General features: G+C 47.8%; 1 protein-coding gene across 1 annotated transcript in view; it reads right to left on the minus strand.

The window, feature by feature from the left end:
* Positions 1-11,331, minus strand: part of LOC138747501 (collagen alpha-6(VI) chain-like) — a 151,849-nt gene extending 140,518 nt beyond the window's left edge. The window contains exon 1 of the mRNA XM_069906770.1: positions 11,260-11,331. The gene's annotated coding sequence lies outside the window, so the exon portion shown is untranslated. The remainder of the gene's footprint in view (positions 1-11,259) is intronic.
* Between the last annotated feature and the right edge of the window lie 3,720 nt (positions 11,332-15,051).

A 15,051-nucleotide genomic window follows, 5' to 3' on the forward strand; every position in this document is an offset into this window, starting at 1 on the left:
ACCAAGACACAAGAGAAACTTGTCCGTGAACTACTCTTTGCAGATGATGCCGCTTTAGTTGCCCATTCAGAGCCAGCTCTTCAGCGCTTGACGTCCTGCTTTGCGGAAACTGCCAAAATGTTTGGCCTGGAAGTCAGCCTGAAGAAAACTGAGGTCCTCCATCAGCCAGCTCCCCACCATGACTACCAGCCCCCCCACATCTCCATCGGGCACACAAAACTCAAAACGGTCAACCAGTTTACCTATCTCGGCTGCACCATTTCATCAGATGCAAGGATCGACAATGAGATAGACAACAGACTCGCCAAGGCAAATAGCGCCTTTGGAAGACTACACAAAAGAGTCTGGAAAAACAACCAACTGAAAAACCTCACAAAGATAAGCGTATACAGAGCCGTTGTCATACCCACACTCCTGTTCGGCTCCGAATCATGGGTCCTCTACCGGCACCACCTACGGCTCCTAGAACGTTTCCACCAGCGTTGTCTCCGCTCCATCCTCAACATCCATTGGAGCGCTTACACCCCTAACGTCGAAGTACTCGAGATGGCAGAGGTCGACAGCATCGAGTCCACGCTGCTGAAGATCCAGCTGCGCTGGATGGGTCACGTCTCCAGAATGGAGGACCATCGCCTTCCCAAGATCGTGTTATATGGCGAGCTCTCCACTGGCCACCGTGACAGAGGTGCACCAAAGAAAAGGTACAAGGACTGCCTAAAGAAATCCCTTGGTGCCTGCCACATTGACCACCGCCAGTGGGCTGATAACGCCTCAAACCGTGCATCTTGGCGCCTCACAGTTTGGCGGGCAGCAACCTCCTTTGAAGAAGACCGCAGAGCCCACCTCATTGACAAAAGGCAAAGGAGGAAAAACCCAACACCCAACCCCAACCAACCAATTTTCCCTTGCAACCGCTGCAATCGTGTCTGCCTGTCCCGCATCGGACTTGTCAGCCACCAACGAGCCTGCAGCTGACGTGGACTTTTTACCCCCTCCATAAATCTTCGTCCGCGAAGCCAAGCCAAAGAGAAGAAAAAAGTTATTTTGTGCTTAACTTGAAGCTGTCCATCATATTCCCCATTTTATTTTTCAGGAAGCAAAGCTCTGGAAAAAAAATCTGTAGTCCAGTGCTATTATTAACCACCTGCTTCTGTGTCCCTACCATGCCTCCTCCCGCATCCTCTCCCCAACACTGGTGATTTCATGTCCACAGTGACTTTACAGAAATTTTGCAGAATGCCTATGAAGACTTCACAAGTAGGTGTTGATTGGACTGATGTTGTGGAATAAATGGACTATTGTCTTTAAAGCAAAGGAGGAGACATAGTGGCTTCTCACACCATTTTGCAGAAGTTTTGAAGAATGCTCAGAGAAGTCACTGATGGGTTCTTGTTTACCCAAAAGCAACAGATGAAAAAGCAGGATAGTGCCCTATTGTCTACAGAAGACTTGCTGTTTGTAAGAGGGTCATGTGGTTTTGCAAGCAGAGAGAGTCAAACAGGCTGTCTCAATCTCAGAGCGTGTGTGTGAGAGGGAGAGACAGCAGTGTCAAGCAGCAGAAGTTGCTGGAACTGAAACAGAAGCTCCAGTGTGGAAGATGGCCTAGTCACAGCCCTTGTGGTTCATGCAAAAGGAGAGGACTGGCTGCCTAATGTTTCACTTGGAATAGGAGAAACAGAAAGGAACTCTGTGGTAACCTGAAAGAAAGGGGTTATCATCTGGAGAACCCTGAGGGGACAGGTTTTGTCAGCAAGACACTGAAGTGGCTGATTAAAAAGGGACAACAAATCTCTCTCTTAAAACAGACAAGAACCTTCCTGAGCAGTAACCATTTACCTTTCAAGCACCAAAGCCTGGTGAACTTTATAAATGTTAAATTCTGTGCACAGGATAAGAATTGCCTGCAACCAGTGAACTGGGAGGACTGAGAAGTGAGATTGGACTGTGAACCAAATAACTTTTCTGAACTTACACCCACATTACAGACACATGCGCTTAGAATTAGAAGAGGGTTAATTTAGGTTAGTTAAGTCAATAGTGATAAGTTAAAGTCTGATTCTGTTTTCATGTTTAAAGATAATTAAAAGCAAGTTTTGTTTAAGTAATCGTTTGTCTTGGTGAATATCTATTGCTGCTGGGTTTTGGGCCCGTAACACTACCATGTGGCATTGATCAGGTACGCAGTCAGGACAAATATCTTACAAATCAGAGGACGTGTGTTCAAGATGATGGGGGAGTGGGTGATACGCAGGGACCTTTTTTCTGCAGAGAGTGGTAGGTGTCTGGAACGGGCTGCCAGAAATAGGGGTGCCATAGTAGCATTTAAGAGACTTCTAGATGGCCACATGAATATGCAGAGAATAGAGGGTATATATCATGTGCAAGCAACAGACATTTAGTTGAATTTGGGCATCTCACTCGGCACAAACATCATGGGCAGAGCCATTCCTGTGCAGTTCTGTTCTATGTTCTTGGCTCTACATTCCTCCGAAGCCCCTATTACATCTTCTACTGATTTTGTGGCATCAGCAACGTGGAAATGTCACTTTTGGTTTCCTTTGATGTAACAGGGGGCCCCATTGCTGCAGTACCCATGAGTCCCAGCCTGCCAATCTGACAACAGTCCTAGCACTCCCACTCCCCTCCCCAACCCTGCTTTCTGTTTAATAATGAACTTCCAATTCGTATGAGGGGTTAGAATGCACTGGTGAGGCGCTAGGCATTGTAGCTCCATCTAAGCTGTGACAGAACTTGCACACAGCAGAAAGTGGCATTGCTACGACAATGAAAACTAGTTAAGTCAAGTTTATCGTCATCTGATTGCATAAGCACAACCCAATGAAACTGTACTCTCCAGCCCTCAGTGGAAAGCCTGCAGACTCACAACCAGATGTAACACACATACAGACCAACCATACATGCAAAGGACAAATATTCGTCCATACAAATAAATCAATAGGTATTGTTTTGTGAAGATGAGAGTCTTGGATAGTCGGTGTGAGCAATTCCTGTGGTCGTTCAGCATTCTCACTGCCCATGGGAAGAAGCTGTTCCTCAGCCTGGTGGTGCTGGCTCAGATACTCCCATATCTCTATATTGAATATTTAATATTTTAAACATTGCACATTTCTTCCTTGGTTTAGATTTCTCTCTTTTGCGTAGTTTTCTGCACTACCGATAATTTGAGATTCTGCCTGACCCGGTGGAAAAAGAAATGCCAGGGTTATATACAATGTCATGCATCTACCCTGGCATGAACCTGAACTTTGAAACAATGGGCTGCACATGCTGGAGTCGACCATCTGCTCCCCACAGTCCCTACACTGATATGATAGCTATCTGCTTCAGGCGTACAGGTACGTTAAATACAACACAAAACAGTATTAAATTAAATGACCATAGTTTCTCATAAGACAAAAATAAGAGCTCAATCTAAAAGGACAGATAATAAATCCAGGCCAGGTGAGATGCTCTTTCACTTGTTCTCCGCTCATTGGAGTCTAGTAATGACGTCCAAACAACCGCTGATCCAAAATACAGCCCCTGAGATGCTTTATCACTTGGCAAAGTTATCTTTGTGCTGGTCAAGAAGCTGCAAACTCTAGGCCTCTGTACCCCCCTCTGCAACTGGATCCTTGACTTTCTCATCGGAAGAATGTGGTGGTACACCACTGGCCTACTGCATGGGGAAACCTCTGTACCTGCAGAAAAGCATGGGGACAAGATAACACCTGGCCAGTTGTCAATCAGCCGACCTGAATGGACCAAGCCCCACCCAGTTGGATGTCAATCACCCTTCGGGATATAAGCCTGAGCCGGCCCTTCGAAGTCACGCTCAGAGTTTACAACAGCTCTCCTCACAGCTAGCTCTGTGGAAGTTTACATTGAATAAAGCCTGTTGTACAGTCCTTTGGTTTTGTGTGTTTGCTTCTGACCAACAGTGCACCACAATTTATTCAACGTAAATTTTACAAGCTGCTATGGAAAAGCTCCTGAGCACCAGGAACCTCAAAATTGACCCACGCCACCTGGAAGCACAAACAAGCTTTGAGATCTGGAGGCACACTGTCAAAGCGATCATTGAGGCTCACGCTGATGACATCCTGGACTCCAATTGAAAGAGAGTCATCCTACTTCAATCAAAGCTGGGTCCCAAGTCTTCCAGGCTCTCAAATACTGCATCAGGTACACGGAAGCAATGAGCACCCTCAAGGTGATGTATGAAAGTCCCACGAATATGGTCTTTGCAAGGTACCTCCTGAGTATCCGAGCCCAACAACCTGAGGAGATGGCCGAGTCCTACCTGGGAGCCCTGCGTGAGTTGGCCCGACCTTGTCTGGCTGAACCCAGGGTAAACAAAAGGGAGGTCAAGAGGCTGATCAGGGACGCCTACGTCTGAGGGCTACATGCGAGGGCCACCAGGCAGAAGCTGCTAGAAGAAAATATCTACTCACTGGCCAAAATAGTGGAAGTGGTTTGAACCCTGGAGGCAGCAGCACTGCACACCAAAGCCTTCTATTCCAGACTTCCTCAGGCCTCTGTGTGGTCAGTCAGGCGCCCGGCTCAGCCCTCGCTCTCACCAGCACAGCCTGACGAAGACTACACCGACGTCACTTCCAGTCTAGGTAATTACATCACTTTCAATGCTGTGATCACGTCACCCTCCCTGACAGCCAGCAGCATGATGTCACTTCCCCCAACACACCAAGTGAAGCCGGAGAAGAAGGATGGCTATGCCTCACTCTCCCACACGGCGCCACCGTCTTGGGCCAGACAGATGCATACGCTGCTGTCATCGAGGCCCCACCAGGCTTCCAGCGATGACAATGTGATCAACACGGGCGCTGACCAGGCTGTCCTACAAACGCACCCCACCCCTCCGGATGCCGCTGACCACCGCACATTGCACCCCATGACTATAGAGAGCACCACCAGTCAAAACTCACCTCTCATGATGTTTGCAGTAGACTCCGATGACCACACCTCATCTCCACCATCGGGAAACAACGGCTTAGACCCCGAGATGGACCTAACAGCCACTATACTGACCAGCGACATTCCCCACGACCTTAGGCGCTCCATGATGGATGTTAAAATCAATTGACAGGTAACAAAGTGCCTAATCAACAGTGGAGCATTGAGAGTTTCATTCACCCGGTGTGGCCCACTCACTAAAACTAAAAATCCACTCCACCACCTTCTCTATCGCCTTCACTGTCATGGACCGGACTATCAATCCCCTCGGGGCGTGGTCGGCTGATCTGACTGTGGGGGGGGGGGGGTAGTGACATACTCTGGGTTCAGGCTCCTGGACATACCCAAACTCTGTGCCCCAGTCCTCCTGGGCTTAGACTTCCAATGCCACCTCCAGAGCATCACCCTCATCTTCAGGGGAGCCCTACCTCCACTCATGCTCCACAGTGTGCCTTCCAACAAGCCCCGTCCAACCTGTGGCCTCTCCACGCTGTGCATCACCCTCCCATGCTCTTCTCACACCTCATGCCAGACTGCAAGCCGATAGCCACTAGAAGTAGGCACTATTGCGCAGCGGACAGAGAGTTCATCAGGGCGGAAGTGCAGCGCCTTCTGGCGAAAGGTGCCATAGAGCCCAGCAACAGCCCTTGAAGAGCCCGAGTCTTCATGGTCAAAGGGGGAAGCAAGCCAAGGATGGTCATGAACTGCAGCCAGACCATCAACCAGTATAACCATCTGGACGCCTACTCCCTACCAAGGATAGCCGACATGATCAACAAGATAGCCCGTTACCGGGTCTGCTCCACAAATGACCTGAAGTCGGCCTATCACCAACTCCCCATCTACCCGTGGGACAAGTCTTATACTGCATTCAAGACGGACAGGCGCCACTACCAGTTCCGCCAGGTTCTGTTTGGGGTCACGAATGGGGTATCCATCTTCCAGTGGGAGATGGATCGAATGGTAGACTGGCACAAGCTATAGGTGACTTTCCCATACCTGGATAATGTCACCATCTGCGGCCATGACCAGCAGTAACCAAAAATGCCAACCTGGAGAAATTTCCCCAGACGGCCGAGGAGTTGAACCTAATGTACAACAAAGAGAAGTGCATGTTCAGCACCACCTGCCTCGCCACCATGGCACATGGTGTCTTCGGCCCAGATCCAGAATAGATGTGCCCGTTAATGGAGCTGCCACTCCCCCCACGCTCAAAGCCCTCTGCAGGTGCCTTGGCTTATTCTCTTATTACTCCCAGTGGGTTCTCCGCTTCTCAGACAAGATCCGCCTAGTGGTCCAGGCCACAACATTTCCCCTCCCACCCGAGGTGCAGGCAGCCTTCACGCGCATCAGGCAGGATATCGCAGATGCCATGATGCATGGCGTGGATGAGAACTCCCCTTTCCAGATGGAGAGTGATGCTTCCGATGTAGCCCTTGCTGCTACTCTCAACCAAGGGGGGGGGGGGGGGGGCGGTCGGTCACCTTTTTTTTCCTCCATGTCTCCGAGCTAGGGCACTCCACCATTGAAAAGGAGGCCCAGGCAATGCTGGAAGCGGTCCATCACTGGCGCCACTTCCTGGCCGGCAGGTGGTTCATGTTCAACACCACACACAGGGGCAAAATTAAGAATGACAAGATCTTGCACTGGAGAGTCCAGCTGGCAACATTCAGCTATGACATCCAGTATCATCGTGGGAAGTATAACGACTCCCCTGACACCCTCTTCCGGACTTGTGCATCGCTCCATGACAACCAGCTGCAGGCACTGCACGAGTCCCTCTGCCACTCGGGGGTCACCCGCTTATGCCATTTCATCAAGTCTCGGAACCTCCCGTACACCGTCAGGAGTGCCAGGACCATGACCGAGGCGTGCCGGGTCTGCACGGAATGCAAACCTCGCTTTTTCCGCCCACCCCAGGCTCATGTCATGAAGGCCACTCGGCCCTTTGAGCACCTCAGCATGGACTTCCAGGACCCCTTCCCTTCCACCAATTGCAACATTTATTTCCTCACGGTCATAGACAAGTACTCCCACTTCCCTTTTGCCATCCCTTGTCCAGACATCTCCACAGCCACCGTCATCAGGGCACTGACACAGATCTTCACCATGTTTGGCTACCCCGCATTTATCCACAGTGACTGGGGGTCTAGCTTCATGAGTGAGAGACTGCGCCAGTACATGACATCAAGGGGCATCGCAACTTGTCACATGACTAGTTACAACACGAGAGGTAATGGGCAAGTGGAACGCGAGAACAGGGTAATCTGGAAGGCAGTTCTTTTGGCTCTCAAGTCAAAAGGGTAGTCTGTAGAGTACTGGCAGGACGCTCTTCTGAGGTGCTCCATGCCATTTGATTACTTCTGTGTACGGCTACCAACGTGACCCCTCACGAATGCCTGTTTTCGTTCCCCAGGAGATCAGCGACGGGAACGTCCCTCCCGGCATGGCTTGTGTTCCCGGGACCAGTCCTCCTGCGTAGACACGTACGGGTGCACAAGGCCAAATCCCTGATCGAGCAGGTATTCCTCCTACGTGCGAACCACAACTATGCCTAGATTAATTTTGGCAGCGGCAGGGAGGACGCTGTCTAAACCAGGGACCTGGCACCAGCAGGAGCACCCACCACAGCACACCAGCATCCTTCAGCCCAGGACCCCGGTGGACTGACACACACCCCCAACACTGAACAGCTATGGGGCACTCAAGACCTCTTTGGGCACCAAGGACTTGCTACAACCTTAGGGGATGAACCTGCGGCCCCCCCCCCACCCATCTGATGTGATGTACACGACTTAATCCCAGCCTTCCTGGCTACCTCTCCACGCTGCATCACACCAGCCGCTCCGACCCCTGCCCCCAGTCATCCCACACCCTCACCAGTGACCAGGAGCCAGTCCTGCGATGGTCGTGGATACTCTGATGGCCGCCGGACTGTCTTAATCTGTAAATATTGTGTATATGTTTGGGGCTTTATTGCAACTTCCCCCCTCCCCTCCACCAGGTCAATCTTAAAGAAGAAGAAGATGAATGTGGTGGTACACCACTGGCCTACTGCAGGGGGAAACTTCTGTACCTGCACAAGAGCATGGGGACAAGACAACATATGGCCGGCTGTCAATCAGTTGACCTGAATGGACCAAGCCCCACTTGGTCTGGTGTCAATCACCCTCCAGGATATAAGCCTGAGCCGGCCCTTCAAAGTCACTCTCAGAGTTTACAGCAGCTCTCCTCACAGCTGGCTCTGTAGAAGTTTATGTTGAATAAAGCCTGTTGTACAGTCTTTTGGTTTTGGGTGTTTGCTTCTGACCAACAGTACACCACAAAAACCATAGTCATTACAAATTGGAAACAACATCTCCTCCTCACTGATCATCATCACAGGTGCACCCCAAGGATGCGTGCTTACCCCACTGCTCTACTTGTTATGCACCCCTGACTGTGTAGCCAGGCACAATTCCAATGTCATCTACAAGTTTTCTGAAGACATCACAGTTGTTGGCAGAATTACAATTGGCAATGAGGAAGTGTACAGGAGGGATAGAGATCAGCTTGTTGAATGGTGTAACAACAATAACCTTGCACTCAACATCAGCAAAACCAAGGAGATGATTGTGAATTCAGGATGAAGTCAGGGGAACACGGCCCAGTCCTCATCGAGGGCTCAGTAGTGGAGAGGGTCAAGAACTTCAAATTCCTGGGTGTAAACATCTTTGGTGATCTGTCTAGGAGTCTCCATATTGATGCAATCACGAAGAAGGCTCACCAACAGCTATACTTTATGAGGTGTCTGAGGAGATTCAGGACATCACCGAAAGCTCTCATAAACCTCTACAGGTAAACTGTGGAGAGCATCCTGGCTGGTTGCATCACTCTCTGGTATGGAGGCACCAATTCTCAGGACAAGAATAAACTCAAGAGTGTTGTTAACTCGGCCTGCGACATCACAGGCACCAGACTTCACTCCATCAAAGACACCTACATGAGGCTGTGTCTTAAAAAATCAGCCTCTATCCTCAAAGACCCCCACCACCCAGGCCTTACCCTCTTCACTCTGCTACCATCGGGGAAAAAGGTACAGGACCCTAAAGACGAGCACTCAACGGCACAGAGACAGCTCCTTCCCCGCTGTCATCGGATTCCTGAATGATCAATGAACCACCGACACTGCCTGACTTCTTGTGCACTTTTATTTTTCTTTCCATTTATAGTAATGTTGAAAGATGGTTATAAAATGAATGTTTGCCCTTGCAAATGAGAGGGTGCAGAGATGGTTCATCAGATTGATATCTGGGATGGGACACTGTCCCTTGAATGGACATATGTACTCCCTAGAAGAGCATAGAATCTAGTTGAAACATACAGAATTATTATAAGGCTTGTCAGGGTCGAGGCAGAGCTGATGTTTCCTCTCTCTGTGTTACGTTAAACCTCAGGTCAATTTCCCAGAATAACGGGTCCAGGGCAAGTAGAAATCTGCTCACCCTTAGGCAGTGAAACTTTCTGGGAATTTTGAGCTGCGGAGACTCACTCTCTGAAAATATTCAGAACTGAGATCCATATTATTTTTAACCTTAAGGAAATAAAGGATTCGAGGTCATTAGAGAAAATGACTTTGAGGGTAAAGACCAGCATGACCTTCCTGAATGGTGGAACAGACGCAAAATGCCAAATGGTCTCGTCCAGATTGTATTCATTATACTCTTGTCTCTTGGACTATTCACCAGATCCCTAGAGTTGTTGGGACAACAGTAACCTGATCCTTAATCTCCTGCCACATTAACTATCTGTTTAATGGGATCCCATGAAATATTTGCCTGTATCATTCCATGACAGCTTTGATGACTTCCTTGAAGATTCATTTAATTAAACTGATGGTGATGATTTTAAAGTTAATCCACAGCTGATTTAAAAAAAATTTGTGAACACTAAACGTGGGTAAATGGATTATCAACAGTGATTATCTGTTAGTGGCTTAATTACTGATGACAAATAGATTGGTCGAGAATGGCTTTGATTATTCTAACTGTGTTTAAAACAAAATTCAAATTAGGTTTCCTTAAATTTTCTCAGCAAGTGGAAATACACTCCTTTGTTATACCTGATTTAAACAAAAACATTGTAAAAATGTCACTAAGTATTCATCGTGCTCAAAGACCAAATGATGTGTGAAAAATTAAAATGCATTTATGACCTAATTGTGTGTTTGCATTTAGTTTGGGCCACAATTCCCATTCATAAATAGCTTAAAATATCAGCCACTTTCAGGTGGAATAGCTGGGAGAATGCGGCTCCGGAGCTGGCTGCGGGTGCGATGCAACATTCAGGTGGCAGCGCTGAAGGTGTTGTTCTGGCACCTGAAAGGTCCGCAGGGTGGAGGCGCCGCTGGCTCCTGTCAACTGTGGCTGTAGTCCTGCCAGCTTTCAGATGCCTAGAGGGAGCACTCAGAAGCGGAGAAAACACCTATCCAAGGAGAGTTGGGTAAGTTCTCCTCGGAGCCAGGTTCTCCGCTTTCAGGTGACCTCCCGACAGCCGCCTTCGGGTATTTTAGACGAGCTTACGTTGGCTTTCTAGCCATCTGAAAGCGGCTATTGTCACATCCGATCTGAGACTGAAATTCACCATCAGAATTCTGAAGGTTTCCTTTCTTAACTAATGTTAAATTTTGCTTGGACTACCAGAGAGTTGGAAATGATGAATGATTTGCTTTATAGGATGGAATTCTCATTTAAATGCAGTTTTAAAATGTCTTGGGAAACATTCATCTGATCAAAATTGTAGAACCCCCATCAAGCAGACAAACATAAACAACTACTGTAGCTTTCAAGATAAATGTAATTCGGTACCAAGAGAAATATGAGAGTTTAATCTTTCAAATCAAAAGATCAATAAACATGCAGTATGGAGGTAACCAACAGAGATAATGCAGCAACTGTAGTATTCCCCTAAAGTGATAGGAATCCAGTATTGATCCAAAAAGCAATATTTAGCAATATGATTTCCAAGAAAGTTGTTTTTCCGAATGCAAATGCTGTATTTCCTTGGACCTTATTTTGTCCTGTGCAGAACCTTTCAATTTTAAGTACTGGCAATAATTTAATTCCTTGTGATACAAAGGCTGCCTAAAGCACAACTCAGTGTCCCAGGCACGTAGCACATGGGACATCCAAAATAATTACAGTGATAAAAGCAATACCCTAGACAATCGGCAGAGAGAGGCATACATTTATAACTTCACATTCGGAGTTCATCGTGACAATATTTACCATTAAAAAAATAACTTACTGAATAAGATGATGCACATCTGCTCTGTTCAGAGCAAATTCTGAAACACCATGCTAAGATTCCAAGTCTGCATTAAAACAGCCCAAGGAGACTCCTCCTTACTCTCCCATTTCCAATATTAGCAAACTACTCTCACTGGCAAACAAACCTTCAGGAGGATTAACCTTTCACATGCTGCCCAAATTATTGCAGGAGGCAATTCAGCAATGTCTGTGCAGTAATTCTGCATTAAGTTTGGAGGCACTAACGTGCCAATTGATTTTATATAAGGGAGAAAATATCAAAAGCAGTTGTACGTGGATTTGCTGTTCTGTAACTCAAGGCTAGCTCCTCTAAATATAACAGCTCGACGTCAGTTATGTGAAGCATTACCTTAACTTCAGCAATCTTTATAATTTTGTCATTTTATTTATCAGCCGGGGAACTCAAAACAAAATGCCGGCAAAGAATTAGAAAGCAGATGCTAGAAATCCAAAATCAAAATGTAAAATTGAGGAAAAACACGGCAGGGCAACCTCCGGGGAGCTATAAACAACGATGTTTCTCTCTCCAAAGACCAAGTTTGCCAGGACCTGGTTTCAAACATGTCGGACGAGACCCTTCTCCGTTGTGTGTACAGTTATCCAGTATCATGGGGGACAGTTTCTTTCTCTGTCTGATGCAGTTGAATCTTTTCAGCACTAAGAAAGGCAAGTCATTCGTGCACATTTATGGTCATTAGCATGAGCGAGATAGTGAAATCACAGCGAGGATGGATCAGAATGCCTGCTGTAATTTCTGGAGTCTTCTCTCCTCCTCTCCTTTCCCACAGACTCTCATGGCATCTGTTTCTCCTTTGACCCAGGGGTTAGAGCACTGGTCTGCCTCAGGAGGCATGCCGTCTCTGCTCTCCTACCAAAGTTGTTTTGCCACACCAAATTTGATGCCGGGCTTCTTCCCCGTCCAACAACGGAATGAACAGCTGGCACCTATGACTGAACGAACATCCTTTAACAAGGAAGGGGGCCCAACACTGGAGTCTAGCTGGATTCATTTGCCAATCAAAGCCAGTGCTGTTAGCCCAGCAGATGCCTCACAGTTCCAGCGATCTGGGATACATGGCCACTGTAACAGGTACAGATGTGGGTGGATGGAGATGCTTGGTGGGGGGGGGGGGGGGGGGGCGGGGTTGATGAAAATAAGGCTGAATAAAAAGGGTTGGGAGTAGGAATAGTTTGATTGGATGCTTAAATGGAAGCACAGAATAATGGACCAAAAGGCTCTTGTGCTCTATGGCACAAGAACATAGAAGCAGGAGTAGGCTCTTAGCCTGTCTTAACTGCTTCATCATTCAATAAGATCACGGCTGATCAGGCTGCGGACTCAACGCCACCTACCTGACTTTTCCGATTTACATGACATCCCATACAACCCTGATTCCATCCCCTTCTCTCAATTTCTCCGTCCCCACCGCGTCTGTTCCCAAGATGACGTCTTCCAGTCCAGAGCCTATGATATGTCTGCCTTCTCCCTCCACCACTCAGCCCTTCACCCGCACCTCCTCCATTTCCCACTCATCTGCCCTGGCCCCCACTGTCCCCCAGATACAACAAACATAGAATCCCCCCTCATCCTTACCTGCCATCCCACCAGCCTCTGCATCCAACACATCATCCGCTGGAATTTCCAGCACTTACTGCGGGATCCCTCCATCAGACACATCTTTCCCTCTCCTCCCCTCTTGACCTTCTACAGGGACCGCTCCCTCTGCAATTCGCTCATGCCCTCATCCCTCCCTGCAGTGAACTGGGATTCACTGGTAGGGAGTTGTGCTGATGGCTGGCCTTGCCTCCCAGCTCCACCCCCATCTGCTCACCTATATCCCAGGTTTCCTGCCTAAACTCAGAACCCTTCTGAAGACCACTGTGAGACTGTGCCCATAGTTATAAGCTAATAAAAGCATTTGTTCTCCCTCCATTCACGAGAGCTTTTATTCACCCTACGGTCCCCACCCATCGCACTCCCAAGACCTTCCCCTGTGCCTCCAGAAGGTACACCACTTGAGTCTACACGTTCTCCCACACAAAAGTCCGGGGCCCCAAACAAGATTTTCACATGAAACAACACATACATCCAGAAGACTTATTTACTGCATCCGATACACCCTCTGTGGCCTTCTCTACATCGGAGAGACCAGTCGCAGAAAGAGATCACTTCGCCCAGCACCTCTGCTCCATCCACATCCACAGTGACCTCCCAGTGGCCAACAATTTCAATTCTGAGTCACACTCCTACACGCACATGTCTGTCCATGGCCTTATGTATAGTCCCCACCCTGACCACCTGCAGATTGAAGGAACAATATCCTATTTTCTGGCTGGGCACCCTCCAGCCAGATGGCATGAATATTGACTTTGCTGCTTTCCATTAAACCTGCTCGCCTTTACAACCCCTCCCCCTTTTGTGTCCTTCCAATTCTTTCACCCACACAGCCCTACCAGTCCCTCATCGCTGCTGTCCCCTCCCTTCTTTCTCAACTTATCATCCCCCCCCCCACCCTTTTGTTCGGACACATGCCAACATTCTCTCATATCTTGATGAAGGGCTCAAGCCCAAAACATCGGTTCTGTATCTTTACCTTTGCTACATAAAGGACACTGTTTGACCTGCTGAGTTTCTCCAACATTTGGGGCTTTTACTTCATCTACGGTGTCTACAGAATTTTGTGATTTACTTCACATATAGCCCTGAGATTCCTTTTTACTGCGGACGTGGCAAAATTACCACTTATTGGTAGTGCAAAAAAATAAACAGTACACAGCGTAAACATGTAAATAAATAAATGTAAACAGATAATGAATGTAAATAAACTGACTGTGCAATACAGAGAAACAAAAAAGAAAATCAATAAAGTGTACAAGTAAGAGTCCTTAAAGAGTCCTTGATTGCATTTGTTGTTGAGGAGTCCAATGGTGGAGGGGGAGCAGCTGTTCCTGAACCTGATGGTGCGAGTCTTGTGGCACCGACACCTCTTTCCTGATGGCAGCAGCGAGAACAGAGCGTGTGCTGGGTGGTGTGGATCCTTGATGATTGCTTGCTGTTCTCTGATGGCATCCCTGTAAACTGGGGTACTCAATAGTAGGGAGGGTTTTGCCTGTGTCCACTACATTTTGAGGGCTTTATGCTCAGGGGTATTGGTGTTCCCATACCAGACCGTGATGCAACCGGTCAGTACATTTTCCACCACACCTCTGTAGAAATTTGCTAGGGTTTCTGGTGTTATATCAAACCTCCCCAAACTCCTGAGGAAGTAGAGGTGCTAACATGCTTTCTTCATGATGCCATTGGTGTGTTGGGTCTAGAAAAGATCCTCTGAGATCATGACTCCCAATAACTTAAATTTGCTCACTCTCTCCACCTCTGATCTCCCAGTGATCACTAGATTGTAAACCTTTGGCTTTCCTGAAATCAACAGTTTTGATGACATTGAGTGCAAGGTTGTTGTCGGTGCGCCATTCAGCTAAGTTTTCAATCTCCATCCTGTATACTGACTCAACCCTTTCCTTTATACAACCCACTACCATGGTATCGTTGGCAAATTTGTAGATGGTGTTATTGTCGTACCGAGTCACACAGTCGTAGGTGTAAAGTGAGTAGAGCAGGGAGCTAAGAACATAGCCCTGTGGTGGTCCGGTACTGATGGAGATTGTGGAGGTGATGTTCTTACCAATCCTCACTGATTGTGGTCTGGAGGTGAGGAAATCCAGGATCCAATTACACAGTGGTATGTTGACTCCCTGATCTTAGAATTTG

The sequence above is a fragment of the Narcine bancroftii genome, chromosome 1 (genome assembly GCF_036971445.1).
Source record: "Narcine bancroftii isolate sNarBan1 chromosome 1, sNarBan1.hap1, whole genome shotgun sequence".
In the NCBI taxonomy this organism is placed as follows: Eukaryota; Metazoa; Chordata; class Chondrichthyes; order Torpediniformes; family Narcinidae; genus Narcine; species Narcine bancroftii.